General features: G+C 36.1%; 1 long non-coding RNA gene and 2 other non-coding genes across 4 annotated transcripts; all 3 read right to left on the bottom strand.

Annotated features, from left to right (window-relative positions):
- Positions 1–2,276: 2,276 nt before the first annotated feature.
- On the bottom strand, positions 2,277–12,310 carry LOC121411581. Of its 2 annotated transcripts, none has more exons than XR_005969497.1 (4): positions 12,074–12,310; positions 6,955–7,257; positions 6,247–6,359; positions 2,277–3,594 (listed from the first exon to the last, which is right to left on the bottom strand). It is a non-coding gene; the product is annotated as an uncharacterized LOC121411581 (long non-coding RNA). The 2 variants fall into 2 exon arrangements; XR_005969498.1 differs by having other exon boundaries at positions 6,955–7,254.
- A 312-nt stretch (positions 12,311–12,622) lies between these two features.
- On the bottom strand, positions 12,623–12,694 carry TRNAQ-UUG. The gene has a single exon. It is a non-coding gene; the product is annotated as a tRNA-Gln (tRNA).
- Positions 12,695–13,921: 1,227 nt separating this feature from the next.
- Positions 13,922–13,993, bottom strand: TRNAQ-UUG. Its single transcript has one exon. It is a non-coding gene; the product is annotated as a tRNA-Gln (tRNA).

The following is a 13,993-nucleotide window of genomic DNA, read 5'->3' as shown; positions in this document are numbered from 1 at the left end:
AAAACTCAATAGGCGAAAAACTCTGGAAAACCTTTGGATCCACTTTTGCAGAATAGTAAACACAAAAAATACAACTTCATCAAGGGAAAGTTGATGATAAATTATTACAGTCCGACCTCTCTTATCTGGCCTCCCTTATCAGGATCTTTCCATTATCCGGATGCACACTTGCCAAGATTTTTTTTTTTCAATCTAGTACCCAAATCACCGAAAGAACTTAGACAGGATAATTTTCCAGTAAATCAGGGCGCAGAGCAACCATTTTATCACATTCTCTTTTATTTTGAGATAAAACGACACATATTTCGCTTGCTAGTGCTAGGCCTCGATACGGACAGTGCCCTCTGTTTGAGCCTACAGTCAGTATAACAATGGCTGACTTTGCAAAGCTGAGAAGCCCGGGCGATAATCCAGTTTCATCGAGTCATTCTCTTTCTTTCGAGGTATGCTCGATGTTTACCTCAATCATTTCAGCAGGTAAATCATCCAAGAGTTTTGGCAAACCAATCAATTTCATTTCCATAAATAAACATCTATAATTTGCACTGACACTGCAGTGAATACTGTCTGTGTTCACCCAATACAATACATTACGTGTAGCTACCATTGGGGAGGCAGCTGTCTGTGTTTCATAATAGGTCTTCCAGATCCAGATAAATCTGTTATCCGGATTGGTGCTGGTCCTAACGCGTCCGGATAAGAGGGGTCGGACTGCAACTCCACAAATAACTGCCAAACCTAATTACATTATCTTAATTTACTAGCCTCACAAAATTTGCCAATTATTTCCAAACTCATGCAAAAGTTACTACATTCAATCCTACTACACATGCTGTGTATAGTATGCATCCATTACAGATATAACAGCTTGGACCTGCCCCTTGCAATTATAGAAAATTAATTTCAAACAAATAACAATGGTAATAGCAATAATGCATATTAACCCAAACTGGGATGGGGGCTGGGTGCCTCTCCTCGATGCATCGCCAAATAACTCAAAATCACGGTAAACTTTTGCTGCAATGTCCTGTTATTTATTTCTGTGAAGTCTTAGGCTTTTGCTTTGGACTTTTGCTGCAATGTCCTGTTAAGTTTTTCTATGAAGTCTTGGGCAACTGTTGAGACCAAAATTGAGATGCCCAGGTATGCAGTTCCAAAGCTATGTGACATTTAGTAGGACCTGGGAGGCCCCTCCACTGCTTTACAAACTACCAACATGAGCCCAACCCAGTTAGGATTTTAAAAGTCACATATATATGCATTGGATAGTCAGAATGCCTTGAGACCATTGACAAGGTTTACCCCTAAAAGGACTGGGGGAGGGGCTCATCATGGCCTCCAAACGCTTCACAGAACATAAAATTGGTGCTGCAAATTCCTATGATTTTTTCTTTGAAGTCACGCACAACTTTCGAGACCTACTTTAAAACATTTGGTTATAGCATCATGACTTTGCTGAAATGGCTTGTTTTTATACCTTGAGTATTAAGTCAGATGTTAGATGAAATTCATAAAAGGCTGATTATATTTAATTCAAATTGCCTGCTTTAATTCATAATAATTAAACAATTCTTTATGGTTTATTTTCATACTGGCCATTCTTCAATACCATGGATGGCGGCCGAAATCAGGAGAGCATCATACCCAGTCCTCAATTTATCTCAAATAGCCCAGTCCTTTTGGGGTTAAACTTACATTTGGTTCATTCGATTTGATTCACAAGACATACATCTTTTGCATTAAAGAGGAAGTTCACCCAGATGATGAGTTGGTTTTGGATTAAAGCAAATATATAGATAAAAATATGGGTAAAGGTTTGGTTAAAATCTTTTAAATAATAATGTAATTAAGAAACTTAGAAATTTTAATTTCATGATGTCACAGACAAGCATCTCCTCCATCTGTTATGTGGTATACATTTTTAAAAGCGCCATATTCTCGAAACTTTTGAAAGTGATTTTATTATTGCGGTGGGTATGCCATCAGACAAATCACTTCATACTAAAACGTTATCAAAAAGCTTCTCTAATGTTGCTGTCTATTTAAACCAAGTTTTCATCACCGTGAGTTTCCCCTTTAAATAGACAAGTGGAACAACCCTGGCAGTCTTCACCTGCATTTAAGCAATGCAATATAGCAACAAGCAGTGTTGACTTTGTGACACTGATATACAGTATCAAATATTTTCTCTTTTTCATTTACCCTTCATAATGTAGCAATGCAATGTTGTGGACGCCCTAATGACTAGCCTCAACAACCAAATTTCGGACAATTTGCCGCCCTTTGTATTTTTTTCCTTAATTGTGCTGTAATAAAGAAATGCCCCTGATAGCAGAATGGCCTTGCCCAAAGATTTTGAAATTTTTAAATACAAGCCTCAAGGAATAAGGAAATGAATGGATATGAGCATTTACTTAAGAGATGGAAAAATATAGATTTTTAACTTAAATGACCTTTGACATTGATCAAAATACCTAATTTTCAGCACACATAATGGTTGATACCCAACACTCCTCATATCCAATCTGCATGGAATCAGATTTTAAACATTTGACAAATTTTTTCTGTCCTAATGACCTTTGACCTTGACTTTATTTATATTTTACAATTTTGAAATTTCTGATGTCAAATAATCATCCTGTACAACTTGGATTAAATTTGATTGAATTTACATGTATTTGAAATGACCTGAGACCTTGAACCAGTAATCTAACATTATACTTGCATATAAGTTATGTTTCCTGATGAAAATTATATCCATGCTTGACAGAGCAAACACTCAAAATTTCAAAATTATATTGAAAATAAAAAATCTTAATCTTCCATTATAAAATTGATACCAGTATGTTGACCTCCAAATTGACCTTTGACATCGTTCAGTGACCTCAAATTAAATTCATCGATTAACAGAGATTTTGAAATGAACTTCAAAAGTGATATCTTAACCTTAGTCTTTTTTTTAATATTGATATTACAAGGTCAAAGCTTATTGACCCTAAATGACATTTGACTTTGATCATGTGACCTAAAGCTAATGCTAAATGATCTGTGACCCTTCAGTACTTCTGTGTCCAAGTTTTATAAAATAGGCACTGTAATGAAGGCAATTTAAAATCTTAACAATGATTAAGATATGTTGTCATCGACACTGCCATCACTACCGCCATCGAAAAAGTGATACGTCTTCCTCCTGCTATGCAGGTGAGGTGAGGCAAAAACCTGAATTTGACTTCTAGAAATTGTGTTTGCTGCTTTATACAAGGGCCCTGTTTCATAAAGGACTAATTCTACTGTTGTAACTTTGCCATAATGGCAACTACCATGGTAACAGGGCTCAGCAGCCAATCACAATCAAGGTTTCCATGGTAGTTGCCATAATGGCAAAGTTACAACAGCTGCAAGTCTTTTATGAAACAGGTCCCTGGGCAGTGTCACGTAAAAGTTTGCGATCAATTGCAAATATGAACCAGTGCTTTCACAGCCTTCATCGTCTCCTTATCCTCTGTTTCGTTGTTGATAGGTCCATCAGGTTTTGCAACTGGCAGGTCAGAATCCGTTCGTCTCTCTTCCAGGATTCTCAGCCTTGTCACATGGCTATAGCAAGAAATCAAACAAAAATCAGAGTATTCAGAGGATGACTAGTATGACCAATGGCTAAGCTTTGTACTATCAATGAGTCCCTTAATAAGAAATGAAGGGAAAAAAGAATTCTGCATACATGTGAAACATTTTACACAATAGTTGACATAACTTTCATTTAGGAAAAACAAGGCAAAAGCGATTTTGTGTCTTGCCCACTTATGAAACTAACCAGAAATATTGTGATTTGCGAGGGCACGCAAGAGAATTGTATCGAAACTTTATTGTGAAATGACTGGGATGGAATAACACTTGTCATAAGAGCCTTGCACGGAAAATTTAATGTTGACCTGAAAATGACCTTTGACCTAACCATGTGACCTCCGACTGCAGCATCACACGCAGGTCCCCCCAAGTCCAACCAGATTACAAACATTTGCAGATCAGTTTGTTATCAATTGGGCAATATTGGCTTCATAAGAAAATATCTCACTCGCTCAGCAACAGAGAAACTGGTACATTCACTCATTTCTTCACGATTCGATTTTGGTAATAGCCTCCTTTACAACTTATCAGACTCTCAACTTGGAAAATTTCAAAAGTTGCAAAATGCAGCTGCGCGTATTGTAACTCTACCTAGCAAGCGCAGCCACATCACCCCTATATTGAAAACTCTTCATTGGTTGCCCCTGAAGGAATGCGTAGTCTTTAAAATCTTTCTTTTGATTTTTCATACAGTCAATGGAACTTCCCCCAGTTACAATAGGTCTTTGATGCATCATTACCAACCCTCAAGAAATTTACGATCCTCATCATCTAATCTCTTACAAATTCCAGTTGCTAAGAAATCATGCGGGAACAGGGCCTTTGCTCATGCAGGACCTAGCCTGTGGAATTCAGTCCCACACAGCTTAAAAACCCAGACTTCAGTGACCACCTTCACGGGCAACCTGAAAACATACCTGTGTAAAAGCGTTTTTTGATAGACATTGACTTATTGTTCAGACATGTATTATATGGTAATAGTTTTTGTTGTTCTGCTCTGAAGTGCCTTGAGCATCTAATGCATATGGAAAGTGTGCTATATAAATCTTTAATATGTATTATTATCATTCTAAGAGAGTCTTGCATGTAAACTTTTACGTTGACCTGAAAATGACCTTTGACTTTACCATGTGACCTCCGACTGCAGCATAACATGCAGTCCCCTAAGTCCATCTACCATCGAAGTTTGGTTGAAAAAGCAACATACGGTTGTGGAGTTATGTGTCATTAGATTTGTGACGGACGGACGACAGACAACGGACGACATTTGGATCCCTAGGTCTTCACCTCTGGTGGGCGAGACAAAAAAATACTACCACAAGGTAATCAACTACAATTCCATAAAAAAGTGGAATTGTGAATTTCAAGTACTATGAATTTTTTTTTAACATCAAATTCAATTGTTTTGAATAATACAACAGAAAATGCAAACAATAATTGTTTTAAAGTTTGAAAGAAAAATACATTGTTCCCCGTTTCTAAGACACCTGGGGTATTTATCAATTATTTCAAAGTTGTGAATTCCCTTTATATATTCCCAAACATCTCTTTCTCCATGTCTCAGTTCTAGAACACATCTTACCCAAATGTCAGCAATCCCTTCTCCACTCAGAAGCATTGCAGACGAGTCCATCCAGAGGGCATCTGTTTCTTTGGTGGTCTCTGTGAGGGCTCTCTCTTTTCTTTAGTCTTCGTGTGGTGGTGTTAGTCTGAGGCTTTCATCAGAGGTCATGTCAAGGACCTCATCCATGCCTCCAAAGCAATTGGCCTGTGTACAGTAATCAGGAATATCGATAATAAAGTCCTACTTGAGATGAATAATGTCAAAATTGCATAAATTTTATCCTCTGGATTATATGAAACAGAGGCATTTAGAAACTAGCACATCAACGAAAATTAACACAACCTTAATTTCAGCTCAGTTGACACTGTAGTGAATTATATTGAAGACATAACGTGAGGATATAGAATTGAAATTGATGAAGAAATGACACCTTTCTTGCGATATATGAATAAATTTTATATAAATCAAGTATTAATAACTTTCTAGTCAAAATTTCTTAACTCTGTGTAGAACCTTGGTGAACCTCATGTAGCTCTCAGATGGAACAAAAATAATCAAAATCAATCAACAAATAAAGTAATTTTTGTGAGTTTTGCAAATATATGAATGAATTAGCATATTTAATGAATTTCAAAATTCGGTGTTGAAATTTTGTATCACAACCTTGAGCTATCATATAAAGCAAACAAAATTTAAATTGATCAACAAAGGAAGAAGAAAAACATTTTTTGTGATTTATGAATAAATTTTGCATGAACTAGCATAAATAATTTTCTACTAAAAACTTCAAAATTCTGTGTAGAAGTTTGGTGAACTTCATGAAGTTCTACCAGGTGGAAGAAAAAAAAATCAAGATCGGTCAACAATCAAAGAAGAAAAAGCATTTTATGTGAATTTTTAAAAATATGAATAAATTAATTTTGCATAAATAAGCATAAAAATTGTTCTAGTCAAAATTTCAAAATTCTGTGTAGAAATTTGGTGAACCTCATAAAGCTCTACCAGATGAAAGAAAAAAAAATTGTCAAGAAACATCAACCCGAATATTCATGACTCACCTTGCCTGTTTCTAGCTCAATGTCCATTCTCTTTGCTCTCCTTAAAACTAGAACTAAGATCATCCACCTTGACCTGGGTCATTTGGTGTGATCAGAATCTCTTTTGAGCTTCCCTGCCAGAGAGAACAAAAAAATGTATTATTAAACCATGCTTGAAAAAGATAAAGGTTATATCTACATGTATTTCAACATCAATTCTTACATTTATCTACATTTAATTCAAATATCATTGATTCCATTTTAATCTGCATTAGCCTATACATGATGTAACATTTAATTCAAATATCATTGATTCCATTTTCATCTGCATTAGCCTATACATGAGGTATTCAGAATTATCTTCATAATGCCATACTATACAATTGTATAAAATGTCACCAAAAACCCAAATCTTTGCCATAAATTATGAGACCTTTTAAAGAGGACAACTATTTTATTAACAAGAAAACATCATCACTCACCAAAAATAAAGAGCTATGAAAGAGAGGCAGATATGGAGGTGTCTCTGCATTTTTTTTCTTTAAAATCCCTGCCATGTTTCCAGAAAACATAATTTCACGAAACATTTTCACATCAAAATGAACGTTTTCTTCAAATTTGGGTAGCTGGGCCTCGAAAAAAATATCTGAGAGTCAAAGTGGTCCCTGAGCAAGAAAGGTTGGAATACAGATAACAGGATACCTATTGAAAGCATACTAACCAACTCACTTTTGCAAAAGATGATCCCTTCCAGGCTTGTGCTTGGCTTCAGCGTAGAACTGTGATGATTGGTTGTCACTGTCCATGATGGCACGTAAGCTTCTTTTCTTAATCCTCTATCTCCTTCTTGGTCATCGCTGTCCAACTGTGACTGGTTGAAAGATTATTCAGGTTGGTGTTTCATGAAGCTGTTCGTAAAGTTACGCATGACTCTATGCATGACTCAACGCATGATGATTGGTCATCGTCCATGATGGCCCTGTAAGCTCCAAATCTTAGTATATCCTCCATCTCCTTGGACTTGGCCAACTGCTGGTGTATACAAAAACAGAAGAAAAAATGTCTTGAATGGGTAAACAACTATAGGTGAGGCCAAAAACCAGTCACCAGTCTTTACAATGGGATGGATGTGTAAAAAGTAGCAATTGCCACAAGCACAAGCAATCGCTAGCCAAGCAAAAGATCATGCCTTGGCAGTTGCTTTATTTTGTATGCATAAGCCTTTGCATGTGTTTAAACCTTTTTCTTGCCTTCAAAAAGCGATGTCATGATGGTGCTAACATGGCTCGCAGAGCAAAAGTGGGAATCCAAGGAAAAAAGTGTGGCAGTGCAAAATACTCTCCTTCAACATCTTTTCCTTAGAAGTGGTGTCAAACTTTTCCTTTAACTTGTTTCTAATTAATAAATTTCCATATTTGGCATTCAGTTTGCACTTACTAGGAAGAAAACATGTATATGTAGGCTACTGTAAACCTTTGGGTTCTGTCTCAGACATATACACAGGAAGCAAATGCCCTGATCAAGCAAACACTCAAGATGCTCTGACGGAGCTTGAAAAAACCCTTGCAAATACTTAAAGCACAACAAGTCCACCCCCAACAAAAAGTTGTTTTCTTCCTAGTTAGGGCAAACCAGCCAATATATATAAATTTATTAAAAAGAAACAAGTTAGCGACACCACGTCCAAGACACGAAAAATGAATCTAATTGCACCAATGTACAAAAAGTCAATCATTGTGAAATTGGTCAATAAGCAATGATCCTTGAAGTATTGCATGCTACATTGCTACTTCAGTTCACAGCAAGGTCTGAAAATATGATATATTGGTATCAATTAACGTGTGAATGCATTCATCACGGATGGAAACTTCTTAGATTTTCAAAGTTTGAAGGCTTACAACAAATTAGGAATAAGATGAGCAAGGTTCCTTAGTGTTTCCATTAACAGATTAAACATTTTATATCACGGACAGAGATGATAAATATGGGATTTTGAAAATATTGGTACATTTTTATTAAAAACTTAACACTGACCAAATATCGTTATTGCCAGTAACACTGGGGTAACACTCAGGTCTGTCAGTTTCTACATGCTTGTCAAGCATATCAAATTCTAAACCAATAAATCAAAGAAAAATCAAAATATTTTTCATCATGGACGGATATCACAGATAGAAACAATTAAAACACATTTAAAGGAGGACCTTGTAAGAAGTTCTTATTATTTTAGGGGGGCGGGGGGGGGGGGGGGGGCAAATGCTAATATTTTTTTATTTTTACATTTCTGAATATGATTAAACAGCATTGGTTGCAAAATCAAGTTGCTGCAACAAACTTCAATCAAGTTGAACTAACTTGACTGAAATTCTTTCCTTCATTAAGTTCATTCTTTCTTCCTTCCTTCCTTTTTTCTATCTTTCTACTTTCTTCTAACATGTTGGTATACTGTCTAAATGAAAGAAATGTATTCCTTGCAAAACATTTGCGTTGCTTTATAATTCATTGATTTTACCGTATATAACATATAGCAATCTAGTATGGGCCACAAAAACAAAACAAAAATAAATTCTATTCACTTATTGCAAAAGAAAGCGCTTCCCATTTGTACAATATTTATCTCACTCCAAACCATTTCTCATTATCATTGTTTTTTTTTATACTTGATTATATAAATTATAGCAAGTTTTGGCTTATTAGATTTTGTTCTTCTCTTTTTTTATATCATACTTAATTGATACTTTAATAATTTGTTATTATCCATTCTGCTCATAATATGATTATATGATTAATATACATGTATATGTTTCGGTTTGTCATATTTTTCAAGCATTTTTTGCTTACTATGGCAATCCATCTTCTGCTATTAATTTTATGCTAAATGATTTATACCTGATTTATTGTCAATATATGTTTGTTATATCTATGTTATATTATATTGTTATGTAGAAGAAAAATAAATTCAAATCAAATTAGGGATGCCACTCACGCGCCTAGAAATTCCTGCCAATGCCCACTGCCGATGGTTACCTTCACAAATTCTTGGCAGGAATGATTAAACTTATTCCAACAATGCAATAAAAGTACATGTATAACAACAAAAACAATGGTACTCACATTAACCTGAAGTATGCTTGCCAAGTATTTCATGGGGGGTTAACAAACGAACAATCACAATTACTAGAATATGTACAAAAACGAGCAATGCGTATAATCAACCCACAATTATCGTATACTGAGGCACTCAAAGAATTAAACTTAGAATTGTTATCCGACCGGAGGAAAATCATGCGTGAAAAGCTATTCCTCCAATCGCAAAAGACAGATCATATCTTGAATAACCTCCTTCCATCAAAGAAAGAGTGTAAGTATGATTTTAGGAACAGAAAACAATTTCCCTTGCCAATGTATAAAACAAAAAGGTACAGAGTTTTATCCCCTGGTGTCTGTACAACCTTCAATCCCGGGGGGGGGGGGGGGCACTTACATTGACGAGTGGATACCATGCGCGACCAAAAAAACACGTAAAAAGGATGTCCTTTTCACGATAGGGCACGTTACGTACGTAACGTGATAAGGGTGTCAAGAACACAAAAATAATGAAAAAAGGGTATCTATTTCGCTAGGAAAATTACGTGTTTAGGGTCGAATTTGCGGGGATGATAAAACAAAATTAAAATGTTTTATAAAGGATGTCCTTTTGCCCCAACACTTCGTGTTTAGAGTCTGATTTGCGCGAGATGTAGAAAGTGGGGTCGTACTAAACCAAATAAGGTAAAGCCGACGACCGAAGGACCCGTAACAATAAAACATTCCTGTACTTGTTTAGGGGTTCATTTCAGGGAATATTTGCCAAGAGTATCGTTTTGTTTCCAATACTTGTTAAGGGTAGGGTTTCACACGCCAATACTTGTTAAGGGGTGCATTTTCAGAATATGGAAATTACGTGTTTAGGGTGCTTTTCGAGACCCCGTGGTCGCGCATGGTATCCACTCGTGAATGGAAGTGGCCCCCCCGTGCTTGAATCGCAATAATAGTCTCTAGTGCATTAGACACTGAGTTTGTTTATTACCCATCATCGAGCAGTCTTTTGATGTCATACATTTAATACATTTTTATATTTAAATATTGCGTATTCCCAGACTTGCTAACATGTTAAGTCTGTGTACTTGAAAGTGATACAATGTGCAATGTCTTCCAGGTTCATTCTTTACGCTCCCTTCCCACCCTCTTCTCTCTCTCTCTCTTTTTTTGTATTCGTTCCTCATTCCTTCTCCTTTTTGACCCCTTACCCATTTTCATACTCCCTCCCCTCCTTTCTACTTCTTCTTCCTTTTTTTTCTCTCTCTTTCTCCTTTCTTCTTCTTCTGCTTCTCCTTCATACATGTATTCATCTTCTTTGTCTTCTTTTCTTCCTTTTTGTCTCCTCCTTTTTTTTCTTCCTCATATTCCTTATTACTTTCTCCCCCATCTCTTCCTCTTTCCCATCCGAATTACCTATTAACTATTCTAATTTATTCTGAATGATCTGGTTTGATCATTTATTAAGAAATGCGGTTCAGGTTGTTTGCCCCCCCCCCCCCCGTTTCATGTGAGTATTTTGTCAACTTTGAATTGATATTCTTGTTTTCATTCCCTGCATATTCTTCACATTCTGGTTTCCTTCTTATATTGATTATTTCCTGTTCGTTTTGGTATTAATGTGCAGTGTATATTGTTACAAATTTCTCACTAGTTTTTAAATATTTCTTTTGTTACATATAAGAATAATTGTAAAAGAATATTAAAAGCAATTACATTCATCTCTTAGTTATTTCCCTTTAAGGATAGCCAAGAATTGTAAAGAACTTTCCAGAATGTCTTTTTATTATGCAGGCCTTGCCTATTTAAAGGCCAATTTTTCTTTCTTTCACTTTTTTTTCTGTCCTCTTTTCCCTTCTATTTTTGTTCTCGTCTCACCGCTTTTCCTCATCCCCCAGCCTCCGACGCCCGTGCAGATTCGCAAACAATATCAAGAGTATGTCTACTTGCAAGGGCGGAAATCTCTCCCCAAAGGTAGGGGACCAGGGGCTGGAAAATTTGACAAGCAAAAAAAAAAAAAAAAAAAAAGAGGGTTTATCACCCCCTAAAGAAGGTCATCTTGACCAAAAGAAATTTGACAAGCAAAAAAAAAGAGGGGGGCATCCCAAAAGTAAGATCGTCTCTTCCAAAATACATGTTTTATTTCGATTTTTAATGAAATGACCAAAAATAGTAGGGGGACATTGCCCCCTACTATTTTTTGGTGAGGGGGACATGTCCCCCTGCCCTGGGATTTGCGCCCATGTGGGTGGGGGTGTTGCGCCTCCCTATCGGGATCATATCACAGCGAGTATACACTCTTCCATATGGAAGAGTGTTTACTCGCTGTGATTTCGATCTCACACATATAAAAAAAATAGAACAGCTACGCCTTGATCACAGGCCAAAATGCCTAACGATTTCTCCGCGGCATTAACAACTCTCGTAAGGGGCGCTCCATTTATAAATAAAGTTGCATGAATAGCTGTCTATGCCTATGGCGACAAAAATTAATGCGGAATTGTAGCCAGAAAGAAGCGCGGGAAATTGGCAGAAAATTCAAGAAAAGAACCGGTGAGTACTAATCTAACAGTACTAATGTATTCATTAACATTTATTGAATCATAAGAATATTCATTTTTTAGTTAAACAAAGCTTAGTTCTAAGCTAGGGCGGCCCAAATGCGCGTGAGTGGAGTCCCAGTTTCTTAACACGGGTAAGTATTGCGGTGTCGCCTAGAGTGCTCAACAGTCACATCACAATGATTTATATGTGCAGTAGAAATACTTACATCAATTTTAACAGGTGGGGCACAAGGATGAGGAAGAGTCAATTACATGCAATCGGCAATCAGAATCCAGGTAAAACTTCGCTTCATCTACAGTTTATAGATGTATAGAAGGTATCATAACGAAGAAAAGGGATCGATTCGCTTAAATAGTCGGCATTTTCCCGCTGACAACGTGTGAAAAGTTCTCATTTGTGCAAGTTAAGGAACCCGGATTCACAAGGTAATTTGAAAAGCGCACCATTTCGGTGTAGATAAAAATTAGACAATTTTCTGTCGCCCTCTATCGTCGTGTAACAAAATAATATTCCTACAAAAAAACTTTGGGTTGGTAAACATATTTGCAAACCATTTTTTTTTCAATGAAATTAACCTGAGAATTGATACTAAAGAGTGATTATTATTTTTAAAAAAATTATAACTTTTATTATTGAAAACATGTTTTGCAATGGATTTTTTTGCAACCTTTGTAGGATTAATATCATAGACATCTGCTAGAGAAAAATAAGGAACTTTGTGAAGAAGGGTAAAAATAATTATAATTTATAAAAGAGGCCCCACCGAGACTTGAACTCGGATCGCTGGATTCAAAGTCCAAAGTGCTAACCATTACACCATGGGACCGGGGATAATGTACGCGTGGATCTTAATATTGAAGTTCCTGTTCATGTCTTATTTTTCCGACTTATAAACACGCATCACATTACGATCTTAATGTCTGTTGAATATTAGGGGTGTTGCAAGAAATTTACTTTGTAATTGATAAGTCAATTTTAGCTACTAGTAATAGGGAGTAATAGCATCCCAGAAAATGATCTGTCTTTTTTTAATGTTATAATGTATATCGATCATTAGGCCTCGCAATAATCGCACAGCCAACAATATGTATATAATTATTTTACTTATTTTTCAGAAAATCCTATAACGTGTTTCCTTTAAGAAGAAGAATTAGAGGAAGGTCGGAGAAGAAGAAGATTGGAGAAGAAGAAGTTTTTCAAGTTTAAGTTTAAGAAGAAGAAGAGGAAGATTGGAGAAGAAGAAGTTTTCAAGTTCAAGTTTAAGAAGAAGAAGAGGAAGGTCGAAGAAGAAGAGGAACTTTTCAAGTTGAAGAAGAAGAACTTTTCAAGTTTTAGTTTAAGAGAAGAAGAGGAAGGTCGGAGAAGAAGAAGTTTTCAAGTTTAAGAAGAAAAAAAATGAAGATTGGAGAAGAAGAAGTTTTCAAGTTCAAGTTTAAGAGAAGAAGAAGAGGAAGGTTGGAGAAGAAGAAGAAGAAGAGTAAGATTGGAGAAGTTTTTAAGTTCAAGTTTAAGAAGAAGATTAAGAAGAGGAAGATTGGAGAAGAAGAAGTTTTCAAGTTCAAAATCAAAAAGAAGAAGAAGAGAAAGATTGGAGAAGAAGTTTTCAAGTTCAAATTTAAGAAGAAGAAGAAGAAGAAATGGACGAAGGAGGAGGAGGAGGGAAAAGAGAGAGGGGGAAATAAACACGGCAAACTAAAACAAAACGGAGTGATGAAAAAAAAAATGGAAATAGAATGAAATAAAAACGAGTAAGTTGGGCGTGCCCTGACATGACGTTTGCATATCGGAAAATGATAACAGAAATAATGCACTAATACGTCTGTCCCATTACGTCGATTGGTTTAAAGAGGTATAACATGGGAAACGAAAAGTATGCAGTCAATCATTGGTATGGCAATGTGATATAAGGGAAAATTTTGCGGGGGTCGATAGGTGAACAAAATAATGAAATCAAGATTATAAGTATTGTCCTAAATTCTACTTATTGACCTTGCATTCGAACTGTTGGGAGAAAAATAAGGAACTATGAAAAAGGGTCATTTGTAAAGAAAAGAGGTCCCACCGAGACTTGAACTCGGATCGCTGGATTCAAAGTCCAGAGTGCTAACCATTACACCATGGAACC

The sequence above is a fragment of the Lytechinus variegatus genome, chromosome 3 (genome assembly GCF_018143015.1).
Source record: "Lytechinus variegatus isolate NC3 chromosome 3, Lvar_3.0, whole genome shotgun sequence".
Lineage (NCBI taxonomy): Eukaryota > Metazoa > Echinodermata > Echinoidea > Temnopleuroida > Toxopneustidae > Lytechinus > Lytechinus variegatus.
The sequence above is the reverse complement of the archived record's forward strand: the minus strand, read 5'-3'. Positions and strand labels throughout refer to the sequence as shown.